Here is a 27,775-nt window from a genome sequence, read left to right on the forward strand (position 1 = left end):
ATGGTTGGTGCTAGGGCTTTCATACATCACATATGTAATCCTTGTGACAAGACCTTCTTTGGATACCAACCACTTTGACCCTTTGACCTTGACCTAGGACTTTGACCTACTTTTGAAAAACTTTAACCTTGGCCTTAACTTTTGAATGGTTGGTGCTAGGGCTTTCATACTTCACATATGTAATCCTTGTGAAAAGATCTTCCTTTGGATACTAACCACTTTGACCTTGACCTTGACGTTTGACTTTTATCTAAAAAACTTTAACCTAAGCCATAACTTTTGAACAGTTGTTTCTAGGTCTTTCAAATTTCACAGGTGTATTCCTCGAGACAAGATCTTTCTTAGGGTATCAACATTTTTTCTTATCTTTTGGCCTGGATTTTGACTTGCATTTGAAGAAACTTTAACCTTCGCCATAAGCTGCCATACGGGGGCATCAGTGTTTCACAAACACATCTTGTTATTTAATATTTTGAAAATATCAACTAATTCAGAGCATCATGTCTCACAAATCTGAAAGCTGGGGGGGGGGGGGTGCAGATGGACATTTGTCAAGCTCTAACACAACCAGTTGAGGATCTATATCAATGTAATATTTGTTATAATTAATAGCCTACACCACAGGAGATGTATAAACAATTATTAAAAGGAATGGAAAAATCATTGAAATCCTTGCATCAAGGTTGACATGATTTTCTTGCACTCTAAACTGTTTATGAGAATTGAACAATATTTGACGGGCGTATCATGCTGTGGCGGGGCACTTAATTTTTTTTATTTTGTAGATCAAAGAAATGTTCATCAGAGATGAATATGATGCTTCGACTTTGATTTTTGATCATCTATAAAGGTACCAGTTGTTAAAATTATCACATCATTATTATGCAAAATATTGCATACTGGGTTCTTCATTTATTTGGCTAACTTCTCCAACAGTTTTTACAATGAGAAGTTTTTGGTTTGCAGTTCAATAGAACATACATTAAGTATTTGTGTAGTACTTGGCTTTAGATTTCTGGTCATCTATGGTTCAAATAGCAGTTATTAAACTTCGGTCATTTTTATGCAAAATATGAGAGAGTACAACATTTGTTTGGATACATCTTGCTAAATTATTGAAAATAAGAAATTAACATTTTGCAGGTAAATTGTACATTACATATATTAAGGGTCCACTGAATAATTTTGAATTCTGATGTTTGATGGGGGAAAATAGCAGAGGTTGAACATGTTCTATCTTCCAGAGTACTCCTACAATTGGGGATCAATTATCTATCCCTGAAAAATGAACTTGGTACTTAAATTTTGAGTTTTGATCATTTAGGAGAGGTATATTAGCAGATGAACTGGGTGAATTTTATGCAAAGTATTGATTACAGTTCTCATCATTTATCCAGTTCTCCTCTCTTGTAGTATTCAGGATAAAGACTTTTTTTGCAGGTTAATTGTACATACAATGATATACAAGATAGTTGAGTTTTGATTTCAGATCATTTATAGGGAAAATAGCAGTTGTTGAACTTAGTCATTTGTATGTATAATGTAGCTTTTACATCGTTTTTAGCTCACCTGAGCTCAAAATTCAAGTGAGCTTTTCTGATCACATTTTGTATGTAGCCCGTCTGTCCATCCCTCCCTCTGTCTGTAAACTTTCACATTTTCGACTTCTTCTCTAGAACCACTGGGCCAATTTCAACCAAACTTGCTACAAAGCATCCTTGGGTGAAGGGGGTTAAAGTTTGTCCAAATGAAAGGCCATGCCCTCTTTCAAGGGGAGATAATTAAGAATTAGTGAAAAATAAATAGCACCTTTTAAAAATCTTCTTCTCAAGAACCACAGGGCCAGGAAAGAAAAAACTCATGTGGAAACATCCTCAGGTAGTGAAGATTCAAGTTTGTTCAAATCATGACCCCCAGGGTAGGGCGGGACCACAACAATGAAGGATCCAAGTTTCATATATATATATATATATATATATATATATAGGAAAAATCTTTAAAAATCTTCTTCTCTAGAACAGCAAAGCCAAAATGAGTCATATTTATATGGAAGCATCCTCAGGTAGTGTAGATTCAAATTTGTTCAAATCATGACCCCCGGGGGTAGGATGGGGCCACAATGGAGGATCAAAGTTACATAGAAATATATAGGAAAAATCTTTAAAAATTTTCTCAAGAACAGCAAAGCCCTTATTGGTCATATTTATATGGAAGCATCCTTAGGCAGTGAAGATTCAAGTTTGTTCACATCATGACCCCTCGGAGTGGGGTGGGTCCACAATGGAGGATTAAAGTTTTACATAGAAATATATAGGAAAAATTTTAAAAATCTTGTCAGGAACAACAAAGCCCTGATTGGTCATATTTATGTGGAAGCATCCTTATTGTGTAGATTCTATTTTGTTCAAAAAATGAACCCCGGGGGAAGGGTGGGGCCCACAATGGAGGGTCAAAGTCTTACATAGAAATATATGGGAAAATATCTTCTGAAGAAGAACTGCAAAGCTATGATTATTCATTGTGATACGGAATCATCCTCAGGTAGTGTAAATTCAAGTTTGTTAAAATGATAACCCCCCGGGGATAGGGTTGGGCCACAATGGGGGATCGAAAATTTTACATAGAACATATAGGAGAATATCTTCTTCTCAAGAACAGAAAATCATGTTTAGCATTTTGATATGGAAGCATCCTCAGGTAGTGTAGATTCAATTTTGTTCAAATGATGACCCCCTGGGGGAGGGTGGAGCCACAGTGGGGGATTGAAAGTTACATAAGAACATATAGAAAAAAGAAATGCTTCTCAAGAACAGAAAAGCTATGTTTAGTCATATTGATATGGAAGCATCCTCAGGTAGTGTAGATTTAAGTTTGTTCAAATGATGACCCATGGGATAGGGAGGAGCCACAATGGGAGATCAAATTTTTACAAAGGAATATATGGGAAAATTAAAAAAAAAAAATCTCAAGTACAACAAAGCCATTTGTTATATTGACATGGAAGCATGTAGTTTGATACTTGGTACTTGGATTTAGACTTTGATCAATTATGGTTATTGTTATTGTTAAGTTATTGAACTTCAGTCATTTTTGTGCTGCAGAATATAAGAGAGTACAACATTGTTTGGATACATCTTGCTACATGTAAATTGTTGAAAATAAGAAATTAATATTTTGCAGGTAAATTATATATATACATGTATTAAGGATCTACTGAGTACTCTGATTTTGAATTTTGATGTTTGATGGGGGAAAATAGCAGAGGTTGAACATGTTCTATCTTCCAGAGTACTCCTAGTGTTTGTCATGTTCATCTTCTGTCCTTCCATCCTCCTGTCCTTCTGTTTGTCCTTCCATCGTGCTTTGCATTTAGGTCAGTTCAAAGCTCAATTTCAAAGAAATTATCTAAGATATTTTAATCAAACTTCATATGCTGATGGATATTGATGAATGCTATGGAACTGCATCAACATTTTTTTGACCTTGACCTTTCCTTTGACCTTGACCTCACTTTTCCTAAAGTAGTGTTTAGCTTATTTTTAAAGATACCATTGAAGGTATTTTATATCTGATACATACTGATGAAAGCTGTTCAACTGCATCAACATTTTTTGACCTTGACCTTTCCTTTGACCTTGACCTCACTTTTCTTAAATTAGTGTGAAGTAGTTTTAAAGAAACCATTCAGGACAGTGTTTTCAAACTTCTTATGCTGATATATCCTGATAGGAGATATTCAACTGCATCAACATTTTTAGCTCTACTGGTCAGAGACCAGAAGAGCTTATGCGATAGTAAGGTGTCCGTCGTCCGTCCGTCTGTCTGTCTGTCTGTCTGTCTGTCCGTCTGTCTGTAAACAATTTTTCAAAACGCTACTCCTCCTACAGTTTTGGTCCGATTTCAATATAACTTGGCACACAAGTAGACTACACTAAGATACATAATTTAGTGCATCGGTTTTTGATTTCGATGGACGGTGTTGCCATGGTTACTAAAAATAGAAATTTCTGTGAAATTCCTTTAAAACACTACTCCTCCTACAGTTTTGGTCCGATTTCAATATAACTTGGCACACAAGTAGACTACACTAAGATACATAATTTAGTGCATCGGTTTTTGATTTCGATGGACGGTGTTGCCTTGGTTACTAAAAATAGAAATTTCTGTGAAATTCCTTTAAAACGCTACTCCTCCTACAGTTTTGGTCCGATTTCAATATAACTTGGCACACAAGTAGACTACACTAAGATACATAATTTAGTGCATCGGTTTTTGATTTCGATGGACGGTGTTGCCATGGTTACTAAAAATAGAAATTTCTGTGAAATTCCTTTAAAACGTTACTCCTCCTACAGTTTTGGTCCGATTTCAATATAACTTGGCACACAAGTAGACTACACTAAGATACATAATATATTGCATCGGTTTTTGATTTCGATGAACGGTGTTGCCATGGTTACTAAAAATAGAAATTTCTGTGAAATTCCTTTAAAACGCTACTCCTCCTACAGTTTTGGTCCGATTTCAATATAACTTGGCACACAAGTAGACTACACTAAGGTACATAATTTAGTGCATCGGTTTTTGATTTCGATGGACGGTGTTGCCATGGTTACTAAAAATAGAAATTTCTTTGAAATTCCTTTAAAACGTTACTCCTCCTACAATTTTGGTCTGATTTCAATCTAATTTGGCACACAGTTAGAATACACTACGATACATAATATGTATTTCTGTTTTTTTTTATTTGGGTGAATGGTGTTGTCATGGTTACTAAAAATAGAAATTTCCGTGAAATACTTTCAAAACGCTACTACTCCTAGTTTTCATTTGATTTCAATATAACTTGTCACAAAAGTAGACTACATTAAGATACATAATTATATTTATTGTTGCATGTTGCAATGTTTCAAATCCAAGTGCTACTTTTCTTTTGTTATACAAACAGACCAGTAGAGCTACAGTCTCATCAGAGATTTCTGGTTTTTTTTTACCTTTCCTTTGACCACCTTGACCTCACTTTTCTTAAATTAGTGTTTAGCTCAGTTTTAAAGAAACCATTCAGGATAGTGTTATCAAACTTCATATGCTGAAACATACTGATGAGAGCTATTCAACTGCATCCACATTTTTTTACCTTGACCTTTCTTTTGACCTTGACATCATTTTTTCTTAAATAAGTGTTTAGCTCAGTTTTAAAGAAACCATTCAAGATATTTCAAACTTCATATCCTAATACATAGTAATGAGAGCTATTCAACTGCATCATCATTTTTTGACCTTGACCTTTCCTTTCACTTTGACCTTACTTTTCTCAAATTAGTGTTTAGCTCAGTTTTAAAGAAACCATTCAGGATAGTATTATCAAACTTCGTATGCTGATACATACTGATGAGAGCTATTCAACTGCATCAAATTTGTTTTACCTTGACCTCACTTTTCTTAAATTTGCATTTTGCTTAATTTTAAAGAAACCATTTAAAATATATTTATGTACGCTTATGACTTATACATAATTTGTTGATAATTTGTTATCTATATCCAACTTTTAGAAGATTTCAATTTTAAAGAAACTTCAAGATATTCTCATCAGATTTCATACACTAATACAAATTTTCAAGTTGCATTACTAATATACCCTCAGCAGGGCATTCATGTCCTATGGACATATTTCTAGTTTTTTTGCAGATTGATTGTACATACACCAATGATGTACAAGATAGTTGAGTTTTGATTTCAGATCATTTATAGGGAATATAGCAGTTGTTGAACTTAGTCACTTGTATGTATAATGTAGGTTTACATCATTTTTCAGGATAAGCACTCTAACAGTTTTCAAAATCAGAAGATGTTTGTTTTGCAGATGAGGTTATAAACTTTCATTAAAGATGTGCATGGTGCTCTGATTTTGAATATAGATCATTTTTGGGAAATGAACGGTTGTTGAACTTTATCAGTTTCGATGCCAAATATTGCTTAATTTGGCATATCATATGTCTGGATAATCCCATCAACAGTTTTCAAAGTAAGGAGTTTGTTGTGCAGAGAAATTGTACATATTTATATAAGAGATATGTTTAGTACATTGATTTTGATTTTTGATTAGTGGCTGGGAAAATACCAGATGTTTGTGCAAAATATTTCTTATAGGGTATTGCATCCTACAGTTTCTGAGATAGGATTTTTTTATGGTGCAAATCAGTTGTACATTTGGAAGAGAGTTGATAAGTGTTTGGACTTTGTTTTGGATCACTTATGACAAATATACTAGTTGTTGGTATTTTTGATTTTTATGTTAACTCTTGCATAAAGGGTTCATTTTATTTGTCCAGGAAGCTCCTACATATCTAAACCTAAGGACTTTTTTCCTGAATGTTTTTACATCATTGATATTCATGGCACCTTGCTTTGGTTTTTGGTCATTTATGAAAAAGATACAAACTGTTGAACAGTGATTGGGAAAGGCTTGCGCCACGTGCCATAGTCACATTGAAGTGAAAATTTGCACATTAAGTAAACCATTGGTGGCGCCAAGGTGCGCATTCAAATTTTAGCGATGTTAGTTGGAAATATTTCGCATACGACTTTCTGGTTTGTTTTACTTCCGTTTTAAATACAGTCATTTTAATACTGTACAACAAATCTCATTGGTTAAAACCCAGCAAAAACTGCTTCCTGTTACATGAAGCGCTTATATAGGACAACAAAGTACATTACCTCACTCATTTCCAATGTTCAATTGAAATTTCGACGTTATTGATCCAAAATACAAGAAAAATATATTGTTTGCGGGTTCCTTTAAACAATGTTAAATGTGCTACACAGTATACCTGAAAAGTAAAATTTGGTTAAGGAAGAAACGTGTTCATTTTCGTATTTGACGTTTGTCATTTTGTTTTTTTTAGGTCACCTGAGTCACTCAGGTGACCTATTGCTATCCGTTTTTGTCCGTCGGCGTGCGTCGTCCGTCGTCCATCGTGCGTCGTGCGTTGACATTTGAACATTTTCAGCTTCTTCTCTGAAACCGCTCAACCAATTTCAACCAATTTTAGCATATAGCATCTATGGGTAAAGGGGAACAAAAATTATGAATTTCATGGTCCCTGCCCCCCTGGAACCTGAGGGGTGGGGCTAAAACCACCAAAATTAATGCAATCTTTAAAAATCTTCTTCTTTACTCCTGGACATCAAGCAGTCAAACTGTTGGCATGATTGTAATAAGCATTAAGCCCTCTACCAAAATTGTGAAATTCATGGCCCCAGGGTCAGGGGTTCTGGTGCTAGGGCGGGGCTATATATATCATATAGTGAAAGTGCATTATTTCTTTGAAAATCTTCTTCTCTACTCCTGGGTATTATTGAAACAAATTGAATACATAGTTATGATAAGCAAGGGTGACTCTACCAAAATTGTGAAATTCAAGGCCCCAGGGTCAGGGGTTCTAGTGCTAGGGTGGGGCTATATAGATCATATAGTGAAAGTGCATTATTTCTTTGAAAATCTTCTTCTCTACTCCTGGATATTATTGAAACAAATTGAATACATAGTTATGATATGCAAGGGTGACTCTACCAAAATTTTGAAATTCATGGCCCCAGGGTCAGGGGTTCTAGTGCTAGGGTGGGGATATATAGATCATATAGTGAAAGTGCATTATTTCTTTGAAAATCTTCTTCTCTACTCCTGGGTATTATTGAAACAAATTGAATACATAGTCATGATAAGCAAGGGTGACTACCAAAATTATGAAATTCATGGCCCCAGGGTCAGGGGTTCTAGTGCTAGGGTGGGGATATATAGATCATAATGTGAAAGTGGATTATTTCTTTGAAAATCTTCTTCTCTGCTCCTGGGTATTATTGAGACAAATTGAATACATAGTTATGATATGCAAGGGTGATTCTACCAAAATTATGAAATTCAAGGCCCCAGGGTCAGGGGTTCTGGTGCTAGGGTTTGGGCTATATAGATCATATAGTGAAAAAGCATTATTTCTTTGAAAATCTTCTTCTCTACTCCTGGGTATTATTGAAACAAATTGAATACATAGTTATGATAAGCAAGGGTGACTCTACCAAAATTGTGAAATTCAAGGCCCCAAGGTCAGGGGTTCTGTTGCTAGGGCCAGGCTATATAGATCATATAGTGAAAGTGCATTATTTCTTTGAAAATCTTCTTCTCTACTCCTGGGTATTATTGAAACAAATTAAATACATAGTTATGATAAGCAAGAGTGATTCTACCAAAACTGTGAAATTCATGGCCCCAGGGTCAGGGGTTCTGTTGCTAGGTCGGGGCTCTATTTATTATATAGTGAAAATACATTAATTCTTCTTTTTCTGCTCCTGGGTATTATTTAAACAAACTAAGTATATAGTTATGATAAGCAAGGATGCCTCTTCCAAAATAGTGAAATTCAAGGCCCCAGGGACAGGGATTCTGGTGCTAGGGCGGGGCTATATAGATCCTATAGTAAAGGTGAATTATTTCTTTTAAAATCTTCTTCTCTGCCCCTGGGTATTTTTTAAACAAACTATGTACATTGTTATGATACGCAAGGATACCTCTTCCAAAATTGTGAATTTCATTGCCCCAGGGTCAAGGGTTCTGGTGAAAAGAGGGGGGGGGGGGCTCTATTGATTATGTAGTGAAAAAGCAAAATTTCTTTTAAAATATTCTTTTCTGCTTCTGGTTAAAAAGCAAAGAAGCTAAGTGTATAGTTATGATGAGCAAGAGTGCTTTTTCCAGAGTAGTGAATTGCATGACCCCTGGGTCAGATGTGCTGGTTTAAGGGTGGGGCTCTTGATAATATAGTGAAAATGCATTAATTCTATTAAATAATCCTGTCTGCTCCTTAGTGTGAAGCAGATAAAGAAAGTGATAACTTATGATGAGCAAACTTCTGGTCCCATGGTCAGGGGCTCTGGCATTTCTTGGTGGGGGTGGGGGGGGGCTCTATTGATAATTAAGTGAATCTGTAGTAAAAATGCATTATTTCTTCAAAAATCTTCTCTGCACCTGGGCATATCAGAGGCAAAAAGAGTAAAAGTTTTAATAAGCAAGGGTATTTTTACCAGATTTTTGAACATCTGGACTATTTGGTCAAGTGTTCTGGTCCTTGCCTGGGCTCTTTTAATTTGTATTCTACTGAGAGGAGTTATTTTCCTTTGCCATTTACTTTTGATGATTAATCACTGTAAATAAAGTATTTGAAAGGTTAATAGAATAAGAGAATTATGCAAGATTTTTTATTGTATAATACAAAAAGTACTTTTATAGTTTAAATGATCAGTAGACTTGTAAGTAATAGATAAATAAAAATGGGACAAAAATAACTTGTTTTATTAAATGTTCATCAAAGACCAAGAGAGGCCAATGTAAGAGATCTCCACAAGGAATTAAAGTAGTACAGTAGTACTGATAGTTTGTTAATATACTGTATGGTGATAGTGATAAATTGGGAACAGATTTGAACCTAATTTATGAACTGTTTATGAATACTAAACTAATTATTTTGTTGATCCCGATCACCCTATTTTTCTTGCTTTTGGGCAACAAAGTTTCACCTTTCAGTTCATTTTATACTCTAGGGATCCTCTAAATTGTTGTATTATACGCAGGTGACCGTTAAGGCCCTTGGGCTTCTTGTTCTTAGAATATAGAGATGGCCCATTCATTTTCAAAATGGCCCATTAAATACTTTGACAGTTGTGCCATAGTCCCATTGACTTGATGGCCTTCCCAATCACTGGTTGAACATGTCAATTTGATGCAAAATATTACCTTAAGGGTACAACATTTCTGCAGACAATACCTTCTTCGGTTTTCTGCTAAAAGAAATCCCATCAAAGGGAATATAAGTTTCTAATTGATCAAGTCTAATGAACATACAATAGAGATGCCAATATACCTGGAGTTTGTTTTTTGGTCATTGATAGGAAAATACCAGTTGATAAATTTAGCCATTGAATGTGTTATATTGCTTACAAGTGTACATGATTTTTCCAGACAACTCCTTCAACAGTTTTAAAGATATCATTTATTTTTATTTTGCAGATCAAAGAAACGTACATCGGAAATGAATATGATGCTTCGACTTTGATTTTTGATCATCTATAAAGGTACCAGTTGTTAAAATTAGTCACATCATTTTTATGCAAAATATTGCATACTGGGTTCAACATTTGTTCGGATAACTTCTGCACCAGTTTTTACAATAAGAAGTTTTTGGTTTGCAGATCAAAAGTACATACATTAAGTATTTGCGTAGTACTTGGATTTAGACTACTGATCATTTATGGTTCAATTAGCAGTTATTGAACTTCAGTCATTTTTGTGCTGCAGAATATAAGAGAGTACAACATTTGTTTGGATACATCTTGCTAAATTGTTGAAAATAAGAAATTAATATTTTGCAGGTAATTTGTACATGGTGCTCTGCTCTGATTTTGAATTTAGATCATTTTTGGGAAATGAACAGTTGTTGAACTTCATCAGTTTCGGTGCCAAATATTGCTTATTTTGGCATATCATATGTCTGGATAATCCCATCAACAGTTTTGAAAGTAAGGAGTTTGTTGTGCAGAGAAATTGTACATATTTATATAAGAGATATGTTTAGTACATTGATTTTGATTTTTGATTAGTGGCTGGGAAAATACCAGATGTTTGTGCAGAATATTTCTTATAGGGTATTGCATCCTACAGTTTTTGGGATAGGATTTTTCTATTGTGCAAATCAGTTGTACATTTGGAAGAGAGTTGATAAGTGTTTGGACTTTGTTTTGGATCATTTATGACAAATATACTAGTTGTTGGTATTCTTGATTTTTATGTCAATTCTTGCATAAAGGGTTCATTTTATTTGTCCAGGAAGCTCCTACATATCTAAACCTAAGGACTTTCTTCCTGAATGTTTTTACATCATTGATATTCATGGCACCTTGGTGTGGTTTTTGGTCATTTATGAAAAAGATACAAACTGTTGAACATGTCAGTTTGATGTAAAATATTACTTTAAGGGTACAACATTTCTGCAGACAATACCTTCTTCAGTTTTCTGCTAAAAGAAATCCATGAAAGGGGATATAGGTTTCTAATTGATCAAGTCTAATGAACATACAATAGAGATGCCAATATACCTGGAGTTTGATTTTTGGTCATTGATAGGAAAATACCAGTTGATAAATTTAGCCATTGAATGTGTTATATTGCTTACAAGTGTACATGATTTTTCCAGACAACTCCTTCAACAGTTTTAAAGATATCATTTATTTTTATTTTGCAGATCAAAGAAACGTACATCGGAAATGAATATGATGCTTCGACTTTGATTTTTGATCATCTATAAAGGTACCAGTTGTTAAAATTAGTCACATCATTTTTATGCAAAATATTGCATACGGGGTTCAACATTTGTTCGGATAACTTCTGCACCAGTTTTTACAATAAGAAGTTTTTGGTTTGCAGATCAAAAGTACATACATTAAGTATTTGCGTAGTACTTGGATTTAGACTACTGATCATTTATGGTTCAATTAGCAGTTATTGAACTTCAGTCATTTTTGTGCTGCAGAATATAAGAGAGTACAACATTTGTTTGGATACATCTTGCTAAATTGTTGAAAATAAGAAATTAATATTTTGCAGGTAATTTGTACATTACATGTATTAAGGATGTACTGAGTACTTTAATTTTGAATTTTGATGTGTGATGGGGTAAAATAGCAGTGGTTGAACATGTTCATTTTTCCAGAGTACTCCTACAATTGGGGATCAATTATTTATCCCTGAAAAACGAACTTGGTACCTAAATTTTGAGTTTTGATTATTTAGGAGAGGGATATTAGCAGATGAACTGGGTGAATTTTATGCAAAGTATTGATTACAGTGCTCATCATTTATCCAGTTCTCTTCTCTTACTGTGTTCAGGATAAGAGGGGGTTTTTTTTTACAGATCAATAGTACATACACTAATGATGTACAAGATAGTTGAGTTTTGATTTCAGATCATTTATAGGGAAAATAGCAGTTGTTGAACTTAATCCTTTGTATGTATAATGTAGCTTTTACATCGTTTTTCAGGATAAGCACTCTAACAGTTTTCAAAATCAGAAGATGTTTTTTGTTTTGTAGATGAGGTTATTAACTTTCATTAAATATGTGCATGGTGCTCTGATTTTGAATTTAGATCATTTTTGGGAAATGAACAGTTGTTGAACTTCATCAGTTTCGGTGCCAAATATTGCTTATTTTGGCATATCATATGTCTGGATAATCCCATCAACAGTTTTCAAAGTAAGGAGTTTGTTGTGCAGAGAAATTGTACATATTTATATAAGAGATATGTTTAGTACATTGATTTTGATTTTTGATTAGTGACTGGGAAAATACCAGATGTTTGTGCAGAATATTTCTTATAGGGTATTGCATCCTTCAGTTTTTGGGATAGGATTTTTCTATTGTGCAAATCAGTTGTACATTTGGAAGAGAGTTGATAAGTGTTTGGACTTTGTTTTGGATCATTTATGACAAATATACTAGTTGTTGGTATTCTTGATTTTTATGTCAACTCTTGCATAAAGGGTTCATTTTATTTGTCCAGGAAGCTCCTACATATCTAAACCTAAGGACTTTCTTCCTGAATGTTTTTACATCATTGATATTCATGGCACCTTGGTGTGGTTTTTGGTCATTTATGAAAAAGATACAAACTGTTGAACATGTCAGTTTGATGTAAAATATTACTTTAAGGGTACAACATTTCTGCAGACAATACCTTCTTCAGTTTTCTGCTAAAAGAAATCCATGAAAGGGGATATAGGTTTCTAATTGATCAAGTCTAATGAACATACAATAGAGATGCCAATATACCTGGAGTTTGATTTTTGGTCATTGATAGGAAAATACCAGTTGATAAATTTAGCCATTGAATGTGTTATATTGCTTACAAGTGTACATGATTTTTCCAGACAACTCCTTCAACAGTTTTAAAGATATCATTTATTTTTATTTTGCAGATCAAAGAAACGTACATCGGAAATGAATATGATGCTTCGACTTTGATTTTTGATCATCTATAAAGGTACCAGTTGTTAAAATTAGTCACGTCATTTTTATGCAAAATATTGCATACTGGGTTTATCATTTGCTCGGATAACTTCTGCACCAGTTTTTACAATAAGAAGTTTTTGGTTTGCAGATCAAAAGTACAAACATTAAGTATTTGCGCAGTACTTGGATTTAGACTACTGATCATTTATGGTTCAATTAGCAGTTATTGAACTTCAGTCATTTTTGTGCAGCAGAATATAAGAGAGTACAACATTTGTTTGGATACATCTTGCTAAATTGTTGAAAATAAGAAATTAATATTTTGCAGGTAATTTGTACATTACATGTATTAAGGATGTACTGAATACTTTAATTTTGAATTTTAATGTGTGATGGGGGAAAATAGCAGTGGTTGAACATGTTCATTTTTCCAGAGTACTCTTACAATTGGGGATCAATTATCTATCCCTGAAAAATGAACTTGGTATCTAAATTTTGAGTTTTGATCATTTAGGAGAGGGATATTAGCAGATGAACTGGGTGAATTTTATGCAAAATATTGATTACAGTGCTCATCATTTATCCAGTTCTCTTCTCTTTTTGTGTTCAGGATAAGGGTTTTTTTTTTTTTACAGATCAATAGTACATACACTAATGATGTACAAGATAGTTGAGTTTTGATTTCAGATCATCTATAGGGAAAATAGCAGTTGTTGAACTTAGTCATTTGTATGTATAATGTAGCTTTTACATCTTTTTTCAGGATAAGCACTCTAACAGTTTTCAAAATCAGAAGATGTTTGTTTTGCAGATGAGGTTATAAACTTTCATTAAAGTATGCATGGTGCTCTGATTTTGAATTTAGATCATTTTTGGGAAATGAACGGTTGTTGAACTTCATCAGTTTCGGTGCCAAATATTGCTTATTTTGGCATATCATATGTCTGGATAATCCCATCAACAGTTTTGAAAGTACGGAGTTTGTTGTGCAGAGAAGTTGTACATGTTTATGTAAGAGATATGTTTAGTACATTGATATTGATTTTTGATTAGTGACTGGGAAAATACCAGATGTTTGTGCAAAATATTTCTTATAGGGTATTGCATCCTACAGTTTTTGGGATAGGATTTTTTTAATGTGCAAATCAGTTGTACATTTGGAAGAGAGTTGATGAGTGTTTGGACTTTGTTTTGGATCACTTATGACAAATGGGTACATACCTCTAATTATTTTTAGAATCGGTAGGAGAAGAAAGTAGTGCAGAAAAAATTACAAGTTCTTTAATTTGCAGACCTGAATAAAAAAAACTGTGATAAGGTATTAAACTGAGCCTCATACTTGTTGATAAGGAGTATGTTCCCTTGCAAAAAAGCTTGGCAGATGTAATTTATCAAGAAGATCAGCAGAATTATTTTTGTGTATTATAACACCAGTGAGAAGTCTTGAAATCCCCTTTCATTTTCAGAGGTTAACGCAGACAGACGCATTTTGCCGGAAAACAAATCTGACATGCCACCTCGAGATTTTAACCAAGGAAAGACAACTTGATGTGCTTTGATTTGAGGGGTCACTCAATGCTGAACGAAAATTAGGGACATTGCTATGTGAATAAGCATTAACATTGCCACCTATGGGAAAACAATTAGTGGGCTGTACCCAATATGTGAAGCCTATTGGTAAGAGAAAATTCTCATAGATCTTTACTTTGTTTTGTTTACTATCACTTCCAATTGTTTATATTTATGAAAGAAGCAAATTTTAATTTGTTTATACATATTTTGAAACAAATCGATTTGTTAATACCCACTCCCTCCCCCCCCCCCCCCCCCCCCCCTTTAGGAACATGCAGCTTATGCTCATATCTCCCATTGTGTACACATGTAGCATGTAAATTAAATGTATCAATTTTATACAATTTAGTAAATCAGAGCCATGAATAGAAATTTAGAAAAGGAACAATTATTTTAGAAGTAAATCCACCACTATTGTTTATCATCAATACACAAAAATTCAGAAATGAGGTCGGAATCGGTATTTAGTGAACTTCAAGGTCAAAGTGAAAGTAGAATAACAGTAAGTTATCAAAACTGCTTAGTGCTACCTAATGCAGAGTCTTGCAGTATGTAGGTGATATGCATTTGTCATTTTATGAAAGAGGTAAAGAAAAAAGAGGTTTCAATGCCTTATTACAATGTTTGTAAATGAAAACTTTTATTTTCATGGAATAGAAATAGATGAACGAGGACATACATGTGCATTCTTTCAAAGAAGTCGGTCAGGCTACAGTTGTGTAGAAGTTAAGCAGTGTGTGCATGAACATGCACATTAACATTTTTTTTTTAATATATATTTTATTAACTGGATTACATGTATTTGTCTAATGTATAATTATTGTCAGTTACATGCTTTTTACCTGTATTATTAATTTACATGTAATTTAACAATGCTGTTACTAATCAGTGCCAATTCATAATTTTCAATTGATATCAAATTAAGGGCATAAGGGAATGTTGTAGGATTGTGTGTGTTTGATGTCTGTCTGTGAATATTTAAGGTGCTTTTTGATGCTGATTAATTATTGCACCATTTTTTAAATTGATTTTTTTTTTTAGGTTCATGGTGATACAGGACAACTTCGAGGTTCATGCAGATGGTGTTTAAAACTATCAGTCAGGAAAAACAAACTCATTTGAACACATCTTGAGTTTTCACATGTAAAATGATGGCAGTACTTTTAATATGTAAGTTGAATTTTCTAAAGCTTCTTTGTGTGTGTATGTGTGTGTGTGTGTGTGGGGGGGGGGGGGGGGGTATTAAAGCTTAGTAAATGTAGATTTTAAATGAATATTTGAGCTACGAAAGTGACCATCAAACTAATCTGTACATGTATGCTATATATTTTACAGGTAATATATTTTAAAGAGAATTTCAAAACAATTACATTCAAAGTGTTGTGTATGATAAAATATTAAGACTAAAAAATATATAAGAGTTGAAATTTCTTTAATAATTTAATTTTGTTTGTATTCTAGCCTCTGATTGGTTAATATCCAAAAAGGAACACAAATTATTTCTGTATAACCTGGTTTGGTATGGGGACACACCCCCTTGACAACCAGCTGAATCATCTGTATCCATACAATCCTCTCATACCCAGTCCTCGGGATTCATGGAAAATTCCAGATTTAATAAATGTACCTTTAATTTCAAACAATAATTTGATCTTACCACATGTAACCAAACAACATGGCTGCTAGGCCTATGTATCAATTTTTTCCTCCCCTCAATTCCCATCACTTCCGTTACTTCCATTACTATGGTTGTATTATTGAGCGGCAAATTTGAACTAATAAAAAGTAACGAAATTTTACACCCATAGTTATTTAATGATTTTAAAATTAAATTATAAGGAATGACTCTAATTCTTGGCCAAATTATTCGAGTATAAGCTGGTTTGGGTCAGTTTACGCTGTTTTATAATCCGCTTAGCGGATTATAAAGCGTAAACTGACCCAAACCTGTTTTATAATCCGCTTAGCGGATTATAAAGCATAAACTGACCCAAACCAGGTTATACTCGAATAATTTGGCCAAGAATTAGAGTCATTCCTAAAATATTTGTCAGTCAGAATGAGCGACTTGTAAGGAAATTCAAAATTTTCAAAGTTCTCTTTCATTTTCCTACAAATTACAAATTGATTACCATGGAAACAAAACATTTTCTGTTGACTATTTATTTGATCTGCTCATGCAAGTATTTTTATTATTTTATAGTTATAATGAATATTTTAGTTCTAATTTCAACTTTTATTAAAAGCACGGAAAAAGTAACACTACATGTGTAATAAGCAATCCATTATTATGATGTCATTATGACGTCATAGATGAGTGAACTTGCATTGGTGTAAAAATTGCTTTGAAACAGATGAATGTACACAAGAATATAAAGGCTTATAAATTCTTTATTCCTACACCAATTTTCCTGAATGATACATCAATGGACAGGAAATAATCAGTACTTCCTATTTTTACTACTTTCGGGGTATTTGTAAACTTAATTTTTTTGTCAATCATGGAGAAACAATGAATTCAATGGTGAGGGATGATAAAATTTTGTGCAAAAATGCATTGATTTTTTGAAATAAGAGAAATGGACCCATATGAGTGCTTGATCATGATTTTGCTTGATGTATTTAAAGTTATGAAAGAGAATAAAAATGGTATAAGTACATTAATAGGCTAACTGATGACTTAAAATTTGGGTGCAGTTGTGGCTAGATGGAAGCATTTTAAAAGAATTTTGCATATAGAACTGTGCATGCTGTAAAATCTTTATTAATGATTGAATTTTCCTGAAATTTGGCATAATGTCACTACATAGTCTGTAGTATGACTTATGATGTTAAATGTTGTAAAATCCAGAAAATACTTTTTCATATTGGATACATACCTCTAATTATTTTTAGAATCGGTAGGAGAAGAAAGAAGTGCAGAAAAAATTACAAGTTCTTTAATTTGCAGACCTGAATAAAAAAAACTGTGATAAGGTATTAAACTGAGCCTCATACTTGTTGATAAGGAGTATGTTCCCTTGCAAAAAAGCTTGGCAGATGTAATTTATCAAGATCAGCAGAATTATTTTATGTATTGTAACACCAGTGAGAAGTCTTGAAATCCCCTACTTTCACTTTCATTTTCAGAGGTTAACGCAGACAGACGCATTTTGCCGCAAAACGAATCTGACATGCCACCTCGAGATTTTAACCAAGGAAAGACAACTTGATGTGCTTTGATTTGAGGGGTCACTCAATGCTGAACAAAAATTAGGGACATTGCTATGTGAATAAACATTAACATTGCCACCTATGGGAAAACAATTAGTGGGCTGTACCCAAATATACTAGTTGTTGGTATTTTTGATTTTTATGTCAACTCTTGCATAAAGGGTTCATTTTATTTGTCCAGAAAGCTCCTACATATCTAAACCTAAGGACTTTTTTCCTGAATGTTTTTACATCATTGATATTCATGGCACCTTGGTTTGATTTTTGGTCATTTATGAAAAAGATACAAACTGTTAACATGTCAATTTGATGCAAAATATTACTTTAAGGGTACAACAGTTCTGTAGACAATACCTTCTTCAGTTTTCTGCTAAAAGAAATCCCATGAAAGGGATAATGGGTTTCTAATTGATCAAGTCTAATTTACATACAGCAGAGATGCCAATATGCTTGGAGTTTGATTTTTGGTCATTGATAAGAAAATACCATGTGATAAATTTAGCCATTTACTGTGTTATATTGCTTACAAGTGTACATGATTTTTCTAGACAACTCCTTCAACAGTTTTAAAGATATCATTTATTTTTATTTTGCAGATCAAAGAAACGTACATCGGAAATGAATATGATGCTTCGACTTTGATTTTTGATCATCTATAAAGGTACCAGTTGTTAAAATTAGTCACCTCATTTTTCTGCAAAATATTGCATACGGGGTTCAAAATTTGTTCGGATGACTTCTGCACCAGTTTTTACAATAAGAAGTTTTTGGTTTGCAGATCAAAAGTACATACATTAAGTATTTGCGTAGTACTTGGATTTAGACTACTGATCATTTATGCTTCAAATAGCAGTTATTGAACTTCAGTCATTTTTGTGCTACAGAGTATAAGAGAGTACAACATTTGATTGGATACATCTTGCTAAATTGTTGAAAATAAGAAATTAATATTTTGCAGGTAATTTGTACATTACATGTATTAAGGATCTACTGGTTACTTTAATTTTGAATTTTAATGTGTGATGGGGGAAAATAGCAGTGGTTGAACATGCTCATTTTTCCAGAGTACTCCTACAATTGGGGATCAATTATCTATCCCCTGAAAAGTGAACTTGGTACCTAAATTTTGAGTTTTGATCATTTAGGAGAGGGATATTAGCAGATGAACTGGGTGAATTTTATGCAAAATATTGATTACAGTGCTCATCATTTATCCAGTTCTCTTCTCTTATAGTGTTAAGGATAAGAGGTATTTTTATACAGATCAATTGTACATACACTAATGATGTACAAGATAGTTGAGTTTTGATTTCAGATCATTTATAGGGAAAATAGCAGTTGTTGAACTTAGTCATTTGTATGTATAATGTAGCTTTTACATCGTTTTTTTAGGATAAGCACTCTAACAGTTTTCAAAATCAGAAGATGTTTGTTTTGCAGATGAGGTTATAAACTTTCATTAAAGATGTGCATGGTGCTCTGATTTTGAATTTAGATCATTTTTGGGAAATGAACGGTTGTTGAACTTCATCAGTTTCGGTGCCAAATATTGCTTATTTTGGCATATCATATGTCTGGATAATCCCATCAACAGTTTTGAAAGTAAGGAGTTTGTTGTGCAGAGAAGTTGTACATATTTATATAAGAGATATGTTTATCCCATGTTTATCCCGTAGATATGACTCATTGGATATTTTTTTCATAACCCACAGTTAAGTGCAGTTGTGACGTCACAATGGTTTTTGCGTTAGAGTGATGAAGTAAAATAAAGTGGAGTCCTATATATAACAGTGTAAAAAAATTGGTTGTGAAGTATTAAACATGGGATAAAAAGAATCTCCCATGATTTGTAGTTGGATATGACTTTTATCCAACTCGTTGTGTGTTTTTATCCCCTCGCCAAGGCTCTGGGATAAAAAACACACAACTCGTTGGATAAAAGTCATATCCAACTACAAATCATGGGAGATCCTATATTTAGTACATTGATTTTGATTTTTGATTAGTGACTGGGAAAATACCAGATGTTTGTGCAAAATATTTCTTATAGGGTATTGCATCCTACAGTTTTTGGGATAGGATTTTTCTATTGTGCAAATCAGTTGTACATTTGGAAGAGAGTTGATGAGTGTTTGGACTTTGTTTTGGATCATTTATGACAAGAATATTAGTTGTTGGTATTCTATTTTTTATGCCAACTATTGCATACAGGGTTCTCTTTATTAGCTCTTCTTAGCCAAAGGCTCAAAGAGTTAATGCTATAGCCATTTGTTCGGTGTGCGTAAACTTTTTAGAATATGGGCCATAACTCAAGAACCCCTTGGCCAATTATTGTGCAATTTGTCACAGGGTATCCTTGGCCCAAGGGCTCCCTATTATACTAAAACTAGGGTTGTGACCCTTAAGCAAGGGGAGATAATTAGGAAAATAGAAACAAAAATACTGGTTGCTAAGAAATCTTCTTCTCAAGAACCACTGGGCAGATTTTCACCAAACTTACACAAAAGGATGAGGATATGTTTTAGATTAAAAGTTGTTCAAGGCATCACCCTGGGGCAAAGGGCGTGGTCTCAAGGTCACTTCAAAGTTGACCAAAAATTACATTTTATTAAAATGTTGATATTTTTGCTTACTATAAGGACTAGGATCATCAAATCTTGTCAGTTGATGCATCTAAGGACCTCATTTCATGTTGACTTAAAAGTAAGTCACAGTTGCCTACTTTTTAAATTTTGCGGCCATTCTTTATCAAAATGATTTAGAGACATATTTTGAACAATTTAAGGCCTATGATCATCAAACTGTCAGTTGATGTATATTGGTTCATCGAAGTACGTCAACTAAAAAGTAGGTCACCTTGACCTACTTTTTGAAATTGATGGCTAATCTTTTACAGAACAATTCAGGTCAATAATTTGATCACTGAGAGGTTCAGAATCATGAAATCTTGCAAGATGATGCATCTTGGGGCCATAAAACATATGTATTAAAACGTAGGTCACAGTGACCTACTTTTTGAACTTTGCAGGTATGCGATTTCAAAGCGGTTTAGAGGCATAATTTGGACATTTTTACGCCTATGATCATAAAACTTTGTAAGTTGATGTATCTTGGGTCATCGCAGTAGGTCGACTGAAAAGTAGGTCACCGTGATCTACATTTCAATTTATATGACTATAATTAAATATTTCAGGTACTAATTGGCTTAGAATCATCAAACTTTGTCAGTTGATGCATCTTAGATCTTTGGAGTAGGTCAACTGAAAAGTAGGTCACCATGACCTACTTTTGAAAATTTATGGCTTTAATTAAATATTTCGGGTACTAATTGACTTAGAATCATCAAACTTTGTCAGTTGATGCATCTTGGGTCTTCGAGTAAGTCGACTGAAAAGTAGGTCACCATTACCTACTTTTGAAAATTTATGGCTTTAATAATATATTTCAGAAACCAATTTGCTTAGAATCATCAAACTTTGTCAGTTGATGCATATTGGGTCCTTGGAGTACGACAACTGAAAAGTAGGTCACCCTGACCTACTTTTGAAATTTTATGGCTGTATTTAATATTTTTGGTGTACTATACGGATTTGAATTATCAAATAGAAGTGATACCGTAGGTTGTACAGTTTATTAGTAGAGCGATTCAAGGCCCTTGGGCCTCCTGTTTGTCTAGATAGCTCCTACATATCTAAACCTAAGAACTTTTTCCTGAATGTTTTTATATCAGTGATATGCACATCCCCCCATGGCACCTTGGTTTGGTTTTAGGTCACATATGTAAAAGATACAAACTGTTGAACATGTCAAATTGATGCAAAATATTATTTCTAGGGTCCAACAATTCTGCAGATAATTTCTCCTTCAATTTTCTGCTAAAAGAAATCCCATGAAAGGGAATATAGGTTTCTAATTGTTCAAGTCTAAGGAACATACAATAGAGATGAACATGGTACTTTGATTTTGATTTTGGTCATTGACAAAAAACTACCAGTTGATAAATTTGACCATTTAATTTTTTTTTTTTTTTAATTATTTATTTAATTTTTTTTTTTTTTTTTTTTTTTTTTTTTTTTTATTTTTTGCATACAAGTGTACATGATTTTTCTAAATAACTCCTTCAACAGTTTTAAAGATATCATTTTTTTTTAAAAATAAAAAAAAACATACATCAGATATTAATATGACGCTTCAACTTCGATTTTTGATCATCTGTAAAGGTACCGATTTTTAAAATCAGTCATTTTGATGCAAAATATTGCATACTGGGTTCATTGTTTACTCGGATAACTTCTCAATAGTTTTCATAATAAGATGTTTTGGTTTGGAGATCAATTTGTTCGTACATTTAGTATTTGCTTAGTACTTGGATTTAGACTTCTAATCATTATGGTTCAGATAGCAATTATTGAACTTCAGTCATTTTTGTGAAAAATAAAAGAGAATACAACATTGGTTTGGGTACATCCTGCTTGTACATATACATTCTTTTTTCCAGAGTACTCCTACAATTGTTGATCAATTATCTATCCGTCATAAATTAACATGGTACCTATATTCTAGATTTTTGATTATTTAGGAGAGAAAAATAGGAATTTTTTATTGTGCAAAGCAGTTGTACATTTGGAAGAAAAGTGTTTGGATATAGCTTTTAATCTTCTATGACAAAAATACGAGTTGTTGGTATTCTTGATTTTTATGCCACCTCTTGTATATAGGGTTCAATATTTTTGTTCTGACAGCCCAACACTTCTTAATCTAAGAACTTATTTTCCCAAATATTTTTACATGATACATGTGCATGGCACCTTGGTTTGATTTTTGGTCATTTGTGAAAAAGATACAAGCTGTTGAACATAGTCAACTTGATGCAAAATATTACTTTTAGGGTACAACATTTCTGCAGATTTGTCCTTTTTCTGTTTACTGCTAAAAGAAATCTATGAAAGGGATAATATGTTTTTATTGTTAAAGTCTAATGAACATACATTAAAGTCAAATGAGCTTACATAAGATATGAACATTGTACTTGGATTTTGATTTTTGATCATTGATATCATAAGAAAATACCTGTTGATAAATATATCCATTTGATGTGTTATATTGCTTACATTTGTACTTCTGAGCCAAAGGCTCAAAGAGCTAATGCTATATCCATTTGTGCGGTGTGCGTAAACTTTCTAGAATATGGGCCATAACTCAAGAACCCCTTTGCCAATTATTGTCAAATTTGTCACAGGTATCCATGACCGAAAGACTCCCGGTTTTATTAATTCTAGGGTTGTGACCCTTAAACAAAGAGAGATAATTTGGTTAATAAAACCAAAAGTACTGGTTGCTAAAAATCTTCTCAAAAAACCACTGGGCAGATTATCACCAAACTTACACATTAGGTTTAGGGTATGCTGTAGATTAAAATTTGCAAGGGGAATCGCCCTGGGGCAAAGGCGTGGTCTCATGGTCACTTCAAAGTTGACCAAAAATTACATTTTATTAAAATGTTAATATTTTGCTTACTGCAAGGTCTACGATGATTAATCTTTATAAGTTGTTGCATCTTGGGTCATCGGAGTACGTCAACTAAAAGAAGGTCACCTTGACCTACTTTTTGAATTTTATGGGTAATCTTTTAAAAACATTGAATTTCATTAATTCGAATGCTGAGAGGTTTAAAATCACTTAATCTTGTAAGATGATGCAGCTTGGCGCCATGAAACAAATTTATGAAAAAGTAGGTCACCTTGACCTACTTTTTGAACTTTGCAGGCATTCAATTTCAAAGCGTTTTAGAGGCATATTTTGGACATTTCAAGGCCTATGATCATAAAACTTTGTAAGTTGATTCATCTTTGGTCCTCGAAAAACGTCAACTGAAAAGTAGGTCACCATGACCTACTTTAGAAATTTTTTTGTTATATTTAAATATTTTGAGTACTATTTGGTTTGGAATTATCAAACTTTTTCAGTTGATGCATCTTGGGTCTTTGGAGTAAGTTAACTGAAAAAAAGGTCACCGTGATCTACTTTTGAAATTGTATGGCTTTATTTAAATTGCAGGTACTATTTGGTTTTGAATCATCAAACTTTGTCAGTTGATGCATCATCGGTCCGCAGAGTTAGTCAACTAAAAAGTAGGTCGCTGTGACCTATTTTTGAAATTTTATGGCTTTATTTAAATATGTCAGGTAGTAATTGATTTAGAATTATCAAATTTTGTAAGTGGGTGCATCTTTTGTCCTTGGAGTATGTCGAATATGTAGATCACTCAGACCTACTCTTGGAATTTTAAGGCTATATTTGAATAATTTCGTGTACTTACTTACTTAGAGTCATCAAAAATTGTTGGTTAATGTATCTTGGATGTTAGGAGTACGTCGACTAAGAAGTAGGTCACTGTGACTTGATTAAATATTGTTAGGTATCAATGGGCTTAGAATCAAAAAACTTTGTCAGTTGATGCATCTTGGGTCCTCAAAGTATGTCAACTGAAAAGTAGGTCACTGTGACGTACTGTTGAAATTTATGGTTATAATTAAATATTTTTAGGTATCAATTGGCTTAGAATCATCAAACTTTGTCAGTTGTTGCATCTTGAGTCCTCAGAGTATGTCAACTGAAAAGTATGTCATTTTGACCTACTTTTGAAATTTTATGGCTTTATATAAATATTTCAGGTACAGTTTGGCTTAGAATCATCAATTTTAGATAGTTGCTGCATCTTGGGTCCTCAGAAAATGACAAATGATAAATAGGTCACCATGACCTATATCAGGTGCTAATTGACTTAGAATCATCTTGGGTTCTCAGAGTGTTTTATATAAAATGACCTACTTTTTGAATTTAAGGGCTTTATCTAAATATATAGGATACTTAGAGGCTTCGAATAGAAGTGATAGGTTGTACAATTTATCACAAGCGCATTTCAAGGCCCTTGGGCCTATTGTTCTAGATAACTGCTTCAACAGTTTTATGATATTTTTTTTAATATTGCAGATTCAGTATATGATATACATCAGAGAGAAGCATGATGCTTGATTTTGACTGTCTATTTGAAAGGTACCAATTGATCTTATTCATTTCTAATTCAAATATTGCTTGTAAGTTTCATCATTTGTTTAGATAGCTTTCATATTTTATGAAATTGGGAACTTATTTTTTCAAATAATTATGTGTACGTCAGTGATTTTTATTGCACCTTGATTTGGGTTTTTGGTCATTTAGAAAAATACAAGCTGTTGAACGTTGTCAATTTGATGCATAATATTGCATTTAGGGTAATTTCTCCTTCGGTTTTTCTCTTTGAAGAGTTTTCCATTAAAGGGGATTTAAGTTTTTATTTTTTTTTAAATTGAAATCACTATACAATAGAGATGAACATGGAACTTGGATTTTGGTTTTTCATCATTTAAAAAAGAAATCGCATTTTTTAAATTTAGTTGGTAAACTTTTTAAGAACTCATTTTTATGCAAAAAATTGCATTTTCTGATAACTTCTGCAACAGTTTTCAAGATAATACGTTTTTGTCATGCAGATCAACTGTACATACATCAAAGATGTTCATTGAAATATGATTTTAATTCATCATTTAATGGGGGAAATCACAGTTGTTAAATTGAGTCATTTTTATCGGAATGTTTGATATATCTTTTTTCAGTTTTTTTTTAAATCATCTTTTGCAGTTTGATTTCGGCTTGGATTACCAAAGAACCTGACCAAAATATGGGGACATTTCATGCGACCAGGATAAGATGCTGCTTGCAATCGGCATTGCTGTTCATTCACAGACAAGAGCATCAGGAGTTCAAGCTAAAACAATCCGTAATTGCCTCTAAATACCGCATGGGGAAGAACTAGTCACCAAATTGTTGTTATTTTTCGTAAAGCTGTGAATATTGACTTGATTACTCATTATACAATACAAAATAAAGTTCTTATTGTTCAGAAAAAAATTATCTTATTTGGAGTTATATTCATAGATAACTCTCTTTGAAACAAAAATGCTTATGAATACTTTAAAGGGAAGGACCTAGAGAAATTTTACTTTAAGAAAGCTTTGAAAATGGACCAAATTGCTCATCACATTAAACTTCTTTGAATAGTGGCTATATCTGTAGAATCCCTATTTGTCAAATTTGTTACAGAGTATCCTTGGCCAAAGGACTTTCATTTGTACCTAAAATTTGGATATAACCCTTTAACAAAGGAAGATAATTAGGAAAATAAAAGTTGATGCAAACATATTCTTTCAAGAACCACTGGGCAGAATATCACCGAACTTACACAGGGTGAAGAGGTGTTGTAGATAAATATTTGTACAAGATATCACCCTGATAAAGTCACGGCCTCAAGGTAACTTAAAATGTGACCTAAATTAATATTTTGTGAAAACTTTAATATTTTGGCCATATTATGACTAGGATAATCAAATCTTGTAAGTTGATGCATCATATGTACTCGTGTCATTCTGACTCAAACGTAAGTCATGGTGATGTAATTTTTTAATTGAGAAGGTATTTATTTTCAAATTGATTTTATACATACCTTATACAAGACTATGATCATCAAAACTTGTCAGTATATGCATCATGGGGGCGATAAAGAGTGTCAACCAAAAGTTATGTCACCGTTACCTACTGTGTTAACTTTATGGCTAATCATTTTAAAACGATCTAGTTTATTATTTCTGATACTGAGAGGTTTAGAGTCATCAACCCTTCTAAGTTGGTGCATCATGGGACCTTGAAACTTTTTTTTGAAAATGTCAGGCAGTCTGACTTTCTTCTTGAATTTCCTGACATTCGCTTTCATTTTGTATAAATTTCGTATTTTTGACAATGTGAAAGCTAGGACAATCCATTATTGTCAGTTGATAAATGCGAAGGCCGTGAAGTGTATCAACCAAAGAAATGGGCACAATGACCAACATTTAGTATATCATGGTTATATTAAAAGTTCATTGTTTTGGTTAACAAGCTTTGAAGACCAAAGGTGTGTCAACTGCCAAATTCTGATGATTCTAAGCCTTTTATTATTTGAAATATTAAGATATGACCAAAAAATATTGAAAATAATTATTACAGTTACTTACTTTTTTTGTAGCACAATCTGAAGACCCAATATAGGTCAAACAACAAAGTTTGATGATTCTAAGACTCGTATTATATGAAAATTATACATACATGTACTGACTTGATTCTCCAAAAGTAGAATTGAAGTTAAGGGGGCGCATAAAGTAGGCTGGGGGTCTGGGGACCGCCCTGAGGCTTCCAGTGGGTCCAGGGCGAAGCCCTGGTAGGGGCCCAGGGAGCGAAGCCCCAAGAAGCTTCTGGGTTCTAGAGATTTTGTAGGGTATAAATGAAGTCTACCGAGAAGACATTTTTGCATTTTCTCGATGAAACTATTATTTATGCTAACTTTGACAATTTTAAGGGGGGGGGGGGGGGGAATTAATTCATTGTGTGTTTTATTAATTGGATTATATTTCATTAAGTTGACAGAACCTATGACGGTCTGTAAGTACAAGTTTAGGTATAGATTGGGATAAAATAATCTGAAATGCAAATGGTTAGGTTATAATTTAAAAAGATCAAAGATCATCGGATGCCATAATAGAGGAATTTCACATTCTGAAGAGTTGTCTCCCCTTGTCGACGTAACGCTTATTTTTCTCACTTTAGTCCTTTGTAAGTTAGCCTGTAAATATTTCCAAACTTCAAACCTATCGGGCAATTTTGATCCTTTCATTTATTTCCTATGGGGCAACATGAAAAAACATTACAAACATATTCATATAAATTTCATTTCTAAGATTTTGTAACGGTGTAGCCTTACGCAGACTGACCCCAGATTGACTCGCAAAGGGAAATAACTTTAGTAAATGTGAAAGTCTTCCCTGGGGGGGTCTGCATTCCCTTTCCTTGATACTAAAACAATCT

The 27,775-nt window shown here is 33.3% G+C and overlaps 1 protein-coding gene and 1 long non-coding RNA gene across 3 annotated transcripts in view; one reads left to right on the forward strand and one right to left on the reverse strand.

Annotated features, from left to right (window-relative positions):
• The window catches only part of LOC133204320 (multiple epidermal growth factor-like domains protein 10), a 609,956-nt gene that overhangs the window by 115,451 nt on the left and 466,730 nt on the right, over positions 1-27,775 (reverse strand). The window lies entirely within an intron of this gene.
• LOC133204073 (uncharacterized) lies at positions 781-25,797 on the forward strand. Of its 2 annotated transcripts, XR_009723529.1 has the most exons (9): positions 781-850; positions 10,058-10,128; positions 11,296-11,353; positions 13,021-13,085; positions 14,521-14,731; positions 15,668-15,796; positions 18,436-18,500; positions 24,833-24,895; positions 25,520-25,797. It is a non-coding gene; the product is annotated as an uncharacterized LOC133204073 (long non-coding RNA). The 2 variants fall into 2 exon arrangements; XR_009723528.1 differs by lacking the exons at positions 14,521-14,731; positions 15,668-15,796 and having other exon boundaries at positions 13,021-13,091; positions 18,443-18,500.

The sequence above is a fragment of the Saccostrea echinata genome, unplaced genomic scaffold (assembly GCF_033153115.1).
Source record: "Saccostrea echinata isolate AGI-Se365-2 ecotype Australia unplaced genomic scaffold, CSIRO_AGI_Sech_v1 ptg000052l, whole genome shotgun sequence".
In the NCBI taxonomy this organism is placed as follows: domain Eukaryota; kingdom Metazoa; phylum Mollusca; class Bivalvia; order Ostreida; family Ostreidae; genus Saccostrea; species Saccostrea echinata.